General features: G+C 40.7%; 1 pseudogene; it reads left to right on the top strand.

The window, feature by feature from the left end:
* The first annotated feature begins 962 nt into the window (after positions 1–962).
* LOC116581876 lies at positions 963–1055 on the top strand (annotated as a pseudogene).
* The last annotated feature ends 10573 nt before the right edge of the window (positions 1056–11628 follow it).

The following is an 11628-nucleotide window of genomic DNA, read 5'->3' as shown; positions in this document are numbered from 1 at the left end:
TTTAACACTACACTTAAAAATGGTTAACATGATAAAAGCAAAACCAAAAGGAACAGTGAGAACAACAGAAATTGCTAAAAGAAAGGAGTTTTCTTTCTAGTTTTAACACATTGGGAATATTGGGCATGCATTATTCCAGAGTTCCAAAAGTATTAACATCAAATGTCACATGTTTCAAAATATCCTTAGATGAAACACTATTGAATATGGACTGGGTTTGAGATAGAAAATTAATCAAACTTGAGTCCTGGAATATTTGAGATGATCTAAGGTATTTTTAAATATGTGTGAATTCATCTAGCACAAAAGTGGTATTTAAAGGTTTGATTACATTGCCAAAAAAAAAAAATGTAGCTATAAAGGACATTTTAAAGACAAAGGAAAATTTGAACATGAACTATACTCAGTGATTTTATATCAAGGTTATGTTCCTTGCATATGATAATGGCATTGTGGCTATGGAGGAGAGAATCCTTCTACTCAGAAGATAACATGGGAGTTTTTAGAGTGAAGCATCATACCTGCCACTTACTTTCAAATGGTTGAGCAAAAGAAAATACTGTATAGAAAGAAATAAAGCAGAGTATATGGGAGTTCATCATACTATTCTTTTTAAGGTGTTTTTTTTTTTTAAGATTTTATTTATTTGACAGAGAGTGAGAGAGAGAGAGAGAGAGAGCACAAGCAGGGGGAGTGGCAGGGAGAAGGAGAAGCAGGCTCCCCTCAGAGAAGAGAGCCCCAAGCAGGGCTAGATCCCAGGATCCTGGGATCATGACCTGAGCTGAAGGCAGACACTTAACTTACTGAGCCACCCAGGCATCCCAAGGTTTTATTTTTAAGCAATCTCCACACCCAACATGGGGCTCAAACTCACAACCCTGAAATCAAAGAGTCACACACTCTACCAACTGAGCCAGCCAAGCACCCTGTATTCTTTTTTATTTTAAATTTAAAATGTTTGGGTCCTTTTGTATTTCATAAGCATGATGATGGGGTGTTCACACCATTGTGTGACATGTGTTTTCCTCAGACCTTGGCACATTACTCATCTGATGTGAAAACACAATAATTAATTAACTAATTAACTAATTTAAAACATTTGGAGGGTGTATAGGGAGCACAAAATCTCCAGCTTAGAAGAACAAGGCTTGAAAGATGCAGTTAAGAACAGGCTCAAAATCACCTGAAGGATCAGCCTGGTGAGGACACCACTTCCCTCAACCCCAAGCATGAGATGCTATAGTGTTCAGCCCTAATATTGCTGGTACAGGGCACCAGGATGCAGCTACTACACCCACACCATCGCTTCTCCCGAAGACTCCTCCTTACAACAACCAAATGAGTAAATGAGATGGTCACTTCTGGATGTACCATTAGAATTAAAGTACGACCTGATCAGCTGACTATAAAGGACAAGGCGTAGCTTGGGGCAGAGGAGTTGAGGGATGGGGACTTCCAATCAATCTCATTCTGAAACAGCCAGGTGGCCTTCTCACCCTTAAGACACTTCATCTAGGGTGAAGAAATGTGATCAAGTCTGAGGGTTCAAGATACAGAATTTCAATACTCCTTTAAATGACAGATGAAAAATAAGAAAAACACTGGATTAATAAAATCTACTTTTTCTATACCTCCATTTCAAGGGAAGTTTCATGTATATCTCTGGGTGTCTTATCCACATTATCTAGAGATTTCCAAATTAACTTAAGTTTTTCTAGCCTTAAGTTCTTCTAGCCTTCTAAATATGATTCGGTATCTGTTATCTTTTTTAAAAAGATTTATTTATTTGTCTCAGAAAGAGAGAGTGCATGTGAGAGTGCAGTGGAGGGAGGGGCAGAAGGAGAGAGCCAGAGAGAGAGAGGTACTTAAACAGACTCCTCACTGATTGCAGAGCCTGACGTGGACCTCAATCTCAAGACCCGAAGATCATGACCTGAGCTGAAACCTGGAGTCAGACACCTAACTGACCGAGCCACTCATGCATCCCAGCTCTTATCTTTTACAATTCTTTAAAAATATATAGACATGTTTTAACACCTTTCAAACGCATTTAGGAAGGACTTTTGCACAATCCCCAATTTGGATTAACAACACTGCTGCTCAGCACTATGGATATATTTACATGGAAAGAGAAAATATTATTAAATGTGCCCTATGTAACCAATAGTCTTCTATAACATAGTTAATCATTATATCAACCCTTCCAAGTACAGATATGATAAGAGACATTGGCGGCAGGGAGGTGGGGGGGGCACATTCCCTGCTCATTTCTGTATCTCACATTGCCACTTTGCAAACTGTCTCCTTCAGTATGGTATATAAGAAAGACAAAGTGTATTAACCAGTTCAAACTGAGGCCTGGAAAATTTAGTCATCACTTTCTCAGAGAAATCACTGGAATTTTGAGTTTTTATACCTGGAGAAAGGATGCTGCTGTGGAGAGTCAGGAGATCCATTATCCCATTCCAAGGGTCTACGGGCTCTGCTTGAGCAGGAAAGAAGACCAATGGAAAGGGCCAAACTTTAGAGTCAGAAAGACCTGCATTTTTTTTTCTTTTTTTTTTTTTTAAGACCTGCATTTTAATCCCAGTTATTGCATTTCCCACAGTGTGGCCTTGGACAAACTGCTTAACTTTGCAGATCCACAGATTCTTAATAAGATGGATTACCCATCTCATAGCATTGTTGTGGTTATTGAAGGAGAGCTCATTAGGTAAAGCCCTCAGCACTGCACCTGACATGCAGTAGTGCTAAATAAATAGCAACTATTATTAAGTAATGAAAGTTTCAAAACCTAGGCAAAGAAGAGCAGAGACATAAATTCCCTCCAGACATGAGAACTATTCTGGCCACTGACTGACATGTAAATCATGTCTAACCCTCTCAAAATAACCTACCATAACGGAAAGTCATTTCTATGTTTAAACTGGACAAGGTACACCCCTTTCACCAAGCTATCCCTTTCTCTACTGGCTCCGTCCTGGGTCATCGACAGGTCTGAGATGACAATGGCAATGTGAAGTTGAAACATATCTTTTTCCAAAATTTAAGTTTAAGCTTAATCAATTTGCATTAAATGTCAAGCATGGTCCAGCCATGGTGCTGGAAAATAGGAGATACAGAGGTGACTAAATATACCCAGCCTGCCCTCAAGGAGTTCCCGACTAAGGAGGCCAACATGTGAACAGGAAAACTGAATGGCATATGGAACATACAAGCTACTGTGAAAAAATAAGACACCCTAAGTTTTATGAAGCCTTTTGACCCCATCTTTATATATTTTCAACATTTTATTCTGTTCTTCACTTTGTTTTCCTTAACAATTAAACACTCAGAAAATAGGCCTAACTCCAATGTGTATTCAAATAAGAAAACAGAATTCACCACTTTCGGTTTGCTTGAGAGTTGCCATCTTTAGGGCACCTGGGTGGCTCAGTTGGTTAAGCATCTGACTTTGGCTCAGGTCATGATCTCAGAGTCTGGTATCCAGCTCCGCCTTGCGCTCTGTGCTCCGTGGGAGTCATCTTCTTCCTCTCCCTCACCCTGTGACCCTACCCCTGCTCGAGCTCTCTCTCAAATAAATAAATAAAATCTTAAAAAAAAAAAAAAGAGTTGCTATCTTTGTCTCAATTGTACTAAAAACGTCAGCTCTATGATTCTTGTTGCTAGCATCAGAAGAAAAGTATCTAATATATGCCAGAAACAATCTCTCTGCTACACTCTCTGTGAGAGTCAAAGTGGGGATTTGGACTTTCAATATACGAATTTTGTGGGAACATAATTCAGCCCATAGCATTGTGCCTCCAGTCCCCCCAAATCCATGTTCTTATTGCATACCAAATACATTTCATTCCATCCCAATGACCCTCAAAGTCTCAACTCATTCTAGCATCAACTCTAAAATCAAAGCTTTCATCTAAATTTCTAAATCAGTTATAGGTGAGACTAGAATTGTGATTCATCCTGAGGCAAAACTGCTTTCCAGCTATGAGCCTGTGAAATCAAACAAGTTACATGATTCACAAATACAAGAGTCAGTCAGGCATAGGACAGACATTCCTATTCCAAAGGGAGGAATAGTTACTGAAACAAGGAAGGAATAATAGGTTTCAAGTAAATACAAAACCCAGCATGGTAAATTCCATTAGATCCTCTTAGGATCAGTGCCTGGCCTTCCAGACCCACTGGGGCAATGGCCCCACCCTGCAGCTCAGCCAGGCCAGGATGGTTCCCTCAAGGCTCTGCCAGCAGCAAACCTGCCCCCTAGGCTCCAGTTATTTTAACAGAGAGAATTTAAAACAATGTTTAACTAGGTAATGAAGAATTATTCACTAAGTAATTGAAAGGGCAAAAAGAACACTGAGCTTTCACAAGTAGCAACAGCAGGAAGCAGTTCAGTTCATAGCACCGGGAGAACAAAGGAAGAGGTTGTAATTATTAAACCTTAGAAGCTTGGAGGACAGTCCCAATGGATTGGGACCAAGGCTTCTGAAAAGGGGTGCCAGCCAGCTGAGCTGGTGTCTCTGTAGGGATTCAGTGAGTTTGCCTTTGCAAGCTGGTGAAATCTCAACCTAGATCCAACTGTATGTTATTTGCTAGGGCTGCCATAACAACATACCACAGACTGGGTGACTTAACAAAAATCTATTGTCTCACAGGTCTGGAAGCTGTAAGTCTAAAATCAAGGTATCAGCAGGAAGGTTTCTTCTGAAAGCTATTAAAAAAGGATCTGTTCCAGCACTCTAGCCTTGACTTGTAGACACCTTTCTTCCCCCATATCTCTCCACATAGTCTGCACTCTATGCATATCTTCCTATAAGTACAGTTGGGCACCTGGGTGGCTCAGTTGGTTGGGGGGCTGCCTTTGGCTCAGGTCATGATCTCAAAGTCTTGGATCAGGCTCCCTGTTCAGCACAGAGCCCCTATCTCCAAAGACCCTCCCCTCTTGTGCTCTCTCTCTCTCTCTCTCTCAAATAAATAAATATAATCTTTAAAAAAGAGAGAGAGGGGCACCTGGGTGGCTCTGTGGGTTAAAGCCTCTGCCTTCAGCTCAGGTCATGATCCAGGGGTCCTGAGATCGAGCCCCACATCGGGCTCTCTGCTCGGTGGGGAGCCTGCTTCCCCCTCTCTCTCCACCTGCCTCTCTGCCTACTTGTGATCTCTGTCTGTCAAATAAATCAATAAGAATATTTAAGAGAGAGAGAGAGAGAGATCAGTCATAGTGAATTAGGACCCACCCTAATGACTGCATGTTAACTTGATTACCTCTTTAATTTTTTTTTTTAGATTTTATTTATTTATTTCTTTATTTATTTGAAAGCAGAGGAGGAGCAGAGGGAGAGGGACAAGCAGACTCTGCACTGAGCTTAGATCCAGATGCAGGGCGATACCCCACGACTCTGTGATCATGACCTGAGCTGAAACCAAGAGTCACATACCCAACTGACAGAGCCACCCAGGTGCCCCTTGATTACCTCTTTAAAGCCCCTATCTCCAAATAAGGTCATATTCTGGGGTACTGAAGGGTAGAACTACAGCACATAAATTTTAGGGGACCCAGCTGAACTTGTAACAAACTGCTTCTGGAATGAACTGGCTCTGCCGGAGTGAAGCAGCAGCATTGCTGGACACTGGTGAGAGGAACATACAACCAACCAGAAAAAAACCAGAAGCAAAGAGGAAAGAGTAAATCCCTTCTTCCTCATCTTGCCATGCAGTCTCCCTCCAGTGTTCCTTATTGACAGAGCCTAAAAGGAAGCAGCTGGCAAAGGAAAAATGTGGTTGGCAGAGTCCCAGTCCCTGCATCACAAAGCAGAACACAGAAGAGTGGATTTGAAGCTGAGTTATTATATGGGCTAATAACTAGCACAGTGCTGAATAACTGTAAGTTATTCTTATTAATCACGAGCATCAAAATTTTTATTTTCATTTCCATATATTTTTATAATATAATAAGAAAAAGTTGTAATGAAATATTTAACTGAACAAACATACTGGCTACACTGCTGAAGTTGTCCTGATGGCTGGTGGACTGGAACATCATCATGCCACAGTTCACATTCATTTGTTCACTAAAATACAGCACTGAATCAGTGGCCTTTCTGTAGGAGGCCAAGGTGTAATGTATGTGGTATATAAGGAAATTAAAAATTCAGAATCCAAGTTGTCAGTCAGCAAGTGTTTCCTCATTTTATGGCTGAGGAGATGAACATTCAGAAGGAGAAGTTGTTTGACCAAGGTCACACAGCTAATAAGTGAGAGGGCATTGATTTGAACTGAGTTCTGATTCTCTGTGCTTCAATTTGTCTGTCAAATGAAGATAACGGTATCTATCCAATAGAGCTATTTATGAGGATTAGATGAGATCATATGTGTAATGTGCATAACAGATACAAAGCCTGACATGTACTAAGATTTTTTTTAAAGTTGGTCAAGGGGTGGCTGGGTGATGCAATCTGTTAAGTGTCCAACTCTTACTTTCAGCTCAGGTCATGGTCTCCCAGTCCTGGGATCGAGCCCTTTGTCTGAATCCCCACTTTGATTCTCTCTCTCTCCCTTTCCCTTAGCCCTTCCCACTTGTGCTATCTCTCTTTCTTTCTCTTTCTCTAAAATAAATAAATAAAATACTTTAAAAAAATAAATAAAAATTTTAAAATAAAAAAAATTTAAAAGTTGGCCAAATCTAGGGCTTTCTCTACTGTAAGAGGCTACCCTATTCCATGCACTTGTCAAAACTTCACAGTATTTGGAAGATAGAACTGTGAAGAATCGAGATGGGGTTGGGAATAAAATTCCTTAAAAAAAATTTATTATAATGTATTTGCTATCAAATCTTTCTGAAGGCAATCATCCATTTTGGACGCCCACAAACTATAGACAAATGTTTTTTGAGAACCAGCCACAGAGTAATTACTAGAGATGCAACACTGAGACACAGAGAGCCCCACCTTCAAGTGTCTCCTCAACTACCTGAGGACTTTGTCAAGCAATGATACACAATCCAGACTATGATCAACAATATCCAATATAGGGAAACCTGACGCAGACTTGAGGAAGTCAAAAAAAGCTTTCAGAAGGTCACATTTAAGCTGAAATCTGAAGAACCCCAGAAAGGAGATTGGAAAGCATACCAAATATAAGGGAAAACAGGAGAAAGAGCCACAGGTAGGAGGGAGCAAGGAATATTCAAAGAACTGCAGAAAGCTGACCATAGCATGGAAATTGGGGTGGGCAACAGACAGAGCTGGTAAGACCCCCAGGACTTATTCCTGAAGGGCTATGTGACCCATAGGACCCTGGACATTAACTGAAGGCAGTGTAGGACCACTGCAGGGTTTTAGCAAGTGAGGGACAATTAGATGTGCACATTATAAAGATTAGCTTGGATGTCACATGGAAAATGGCTTGGAGTAAGGGAAGAAAGGAGGCAGGGAAATCAGAAAGCTGCTACCTGCCAGCTAGCCAGGTGAGAGATGATGGAGGTCTGAGGGAAGTTTTCTGGGGATACAAAAACACGAATGGATTCAAGTAGCATTTAAAGGATAGAGCCTAATGAACTGTTGAGCACTACATCAAAAACTGATGATATACTATATGCTGGCTAACTGAACATAAAAAAAGAAAGAAAAACAAATAAATAAATGAATTCCAGATATAAATAAATAAATAAACAAACAAACAGTAGAGCCATCTTTTATCAGAACCGACAACACAGGCCAAATTCACACCAAAACCATGAAAAAGACAGGCTTGTGGCGTCACTGAAAAGTACTACTCATGCCTGGGCAATGACATCCGTACCAGTGTATGTGACAGAGATTACCATTATTCCCAGGAAGAAACTCTGCAACAAGATAGCAGCTTTGCCACACGTGAGACGAAGCAGCTTCAGAAAGGCTCGGTGAGAAATATCTCCAACAAGCTGCAGCAGGAGGAGACAGAAAGCAGAGATAACTGTGTGCCTGAGGTCTCAGCCCTGGATCAAGAGATCAATGAAGTAGAGCCTGACACTAAGGAAATATTGAAATTCTTAGAATCTGGCAGTATGTCTAACCTGCAGTTCACGCAGCCTACAGTCCGGATGAATTTCAAACACCATGTGGAGCCATTTGAATCTTTCTGCTGTGCTATAGTATCTTCAATAATCCTTGAACAACAAAAAATAAATCAGGGGTCCCTGGGTGGCTCAGATAGTTAAGTGTCTGCCTTCAGTTCAAGTCATGATCCCAGAGTCCTGAGATTGAGGCCCGCTTTGGGCTCCCTGCTCAGCGGGACCCTGCTTCTCCCTTCCCCTCTGCGGCATCCCCTACTTGTGCTCTCTCTGTCAAATAAATAAATAAGGGTGCCTGGGTGGCTCAGTGGTTAGCTCAGTGGTTAAAAGCCTCTGTCTTCAGCTCAGGTCATGATCCCAGGGTCCTGGGATCGAGTCCCATGTCAGGCTCTCTGCTCTGTAGGGAGTCTGCTTCCTCTTCTCTCTCTGCCTGCCTCTCTGACTACTTGTGATCTCTGTCTGTCAAATAAATAAATTAAATGTTTATAAATAAATAAATAAATAAATAAATAAAATCTTTAAAAAATATATCAATCAATCAATAAAAACTAAAAAAAAAAAAAAAAAAGGTAGAGCCAACAGGGTTTGGTAGGTGACCAGAAGTAAGGAGTGAAGAGCAAAAGAAAAGAAGAAAAGTGAAATAAAGGAAAATGCCCAGATTTCTTCTTTGGGCAACTAGATGGCCAGTGATAACCTTTACAAGGACGGGCACACAAAGGCAGAGCAGCTTTAAGGCAGAAGCTGATAAATTTAGGTTTAGAGTTGAGTTTAAAGTATATAAGGTTCATCCAGATAGAGATAGCAAACCACCATATCTCTTTCCATTTCAAATTTTGACCAGAGTCCTGCCTCCCCAAGGAACAGAGCTGTCTGTGAGCCAACCAGTAAGTGCCCTGCATACCACCGGTTACCTAGAGTATTATTAGCCTCTCATTTTAATAATCAATACATTTAAATTTTCTTCCCCTCCAAAATGCATCCTAAATGAGAACAGGATATGGGTGTAATCAACAGATAATTATATACATACTATGAAAGCTATTCAAAATGAGACCATTCTTATTCAGTTAATAGAAACTTTCAAACCCAAATCAAATTTTTGTTCTTTATTTTGCTATCACCAACAAGGAAAGATGGTCCATTTTTTGTAAAGTCATCCTGTCATAGAGTTCTTCACAAAAAACTAGACACTAAGGAATGGAATACAAGTGATTTGAATTTTTATTCTTGAAGTGAAAATCCTAAACTTTACAACATCACTTAAATTTCTTAATCTGAGAATATAGCCAGTTTAGAATCAGAAAACATTATAGCTAAAACATTTAAATAAGTGGCTATTTTTCATTCAGAAATTCCTGCATACAACGCTCTTTTCAACAAATTTTGGCCAGTATTGGAAGATATGTTAAGTATAGTTCTGTTCTTCTCCACAAGGGTCAAATAGCAGTTGCAGGGGAGGAAATGGGGACTTTTTTCAGGTGTAAGCTTCTCCTAGGTGGGAGATGCTCTCCACAGAAGGAGGCGTGGCCAACCCCAGGACAGAACCTCTAGTGGGACTATACCTTGGAAGATTGAGAAAATAGAAAAGCCATAGCCCACCTAATCACAAGGAACCATATATATTGAGAGAGACTGAAAACATCCACTTCCTCCAGGAAGCCTTCCTTTATCCTACTCAGGCTGGTTTAGATGTGTCCCATATTTGCTCATGTAGGGAACCTTGGGCATTCTGCCACGGCACTTGACACACCTTATTAGAAACATCTGTTCCAGGGACCATTTCTGGATTACACACACTGGTGTGCATCGTGAGCACAGAAACTGTGTCTTGGATATAATCTCCCTAGTGTCAGGCATAGAAGATATTCAGCAAAATCTGATTTAAAAAATAGTGAATGCCCCACACACATGTTTCTCAGGAAGCTATACCATCAATAAGGACACCTGAATCTTTAGAGTTAAATACAAATAAGCATGTACTTTTATAAAATCTTATTGACTTTTAGCTCTTCTACTAACATAACAGCCAGCTCCCTGAGAAATTATTTTTAAGAAGGACTTGTTTTAAATGTGCCCCCAAATAAATGTGGTTTTGTTTTCGGTCAGCCACTGCATGAAATTTGTCTTTTCTCCTCTGTCCTCACCCACCTCCACCTCCAAAGCACCATTCATAAATCATTTAATTCAAATATATGTATCCAGTGCACACTCTATGGCAAGCACTGTGCTTAAAGCAGGTTATGCAGCATTGAACATGATAGAACCAGGCCCATGCCCTCATAGAGCTTATAGTCTGGTGTCCACCACTCACCTCCAAAACTCTAAAGAGTTGGAGAATGCCATGTGGGCATAATACATTTTTACCTTTAAGCTCTTGAAAATGTAATACATTGATAAGGCAAGCCCAGGCTAACTCAAGAACATATAGAGGTTTGCTGTCTAGAGTTAAATAACAAGTCTGCAAGTATTTTAATTTTCCCAAAGCAACTGAGAACTGATCAGTCCAAACTGATCTATCCTGAGGCATATCCAAGTTTCCTTTTGCCTGCCTTCAATGTGGGCACCTGGACAGGCATCCTGACCGCCATCTCAAAATAGCCAAAGGGAGACTAACGGTGTGATGCAGCATCACTTCCTAAGGTCTCTCAGTTGCCTGCTTATGAGACACCCTTGTGTGAATTAGGGAAAGGTGCCCCCTCAGGGCAGGAGCATTAGAAAAAAAGGCATCCCTTCCTCCCCAGCAGATGTAGCCCCACTCAGGGGTGCACAGCTAGATAAGAGGAACTCAGCCAAGATTTCAAGCCCAGCGTGCCCCCTCAGCATAATTCCAGACCAACGCCCTGCTACCAGCACCCTGGCCCATGCACTGGGCACTGGACAAAAAATACATTGCATTTATATTGTATGTGTTTTAAAGTATCCTTATAGCTAAGGAAAACAGTTTTTCTGTGAAATTACTTACCTATATGGAAATCCTCTCCTAAAACCCAGCATCAGACACAGGAACTTTAAACATGATTCAAAGGCATTAAACTTTTTCCAAGAATTCAACTTATTTCTGCCAAGTAACTCTGTAACTCTTCAAAACCTGTGACTTCGACTGAGCTCTGAGCAATTCAGAAATGGAAAATGAGCACAGTCTCTAGCCATGTGGTTTGGGACTAAAGCCTTACACCTCCCTGGACAAATATCAAGGTCAGTGTTCTCACAATTGCCAGTCATATCACTAAGGAAGTACAGTCTAGTAGTTTTTGAGTCTTTCAGAGTTTAGATTCTCAATAAGTCATTTTTCTCAAGTAGCAAGTCAAGAAATCCCCTCATCCTAGCCATATGATATATTAAAATAACCCACTCCCTATACCCTTTGGGTTCAGCTACTTTCAAATAAACTATAAACTGGTAATAGTTCAAAGCACATGCATAAGGAAAACATGCAAACTTAGTCATTTTTTCCATCACATCATTCAATAAACCTCACTTGAAATGTGGCCCTCATGGCAGCTGGGGTAGCCATGCCCCTTTAAGATCTAGATAGGACTGGTTTAAATTCCAGTCCTGGACCTGTGGAAAGTCCAGAC

The sequence above is a fragment of the Mustela erminea genome, chromosome 1, assembly GCF_009829155.1.
Source record: "Mustela erminea isolate mMusErm1 chromosome 1, mMusErm1.Pri, whole genome shotgun sequence".
Classification (NCBI taxonomy): domain Eukaryota; kingdom Metazoa; phylum Chordata; class Mammalia; order Carnivora; family Mustelidae; genus Mustela; species Mustela erminea.
Note: the sequence above shows the minus strand (reverse complement) of the source record. Positions and strands in the feature narration are given on the sequence as shown.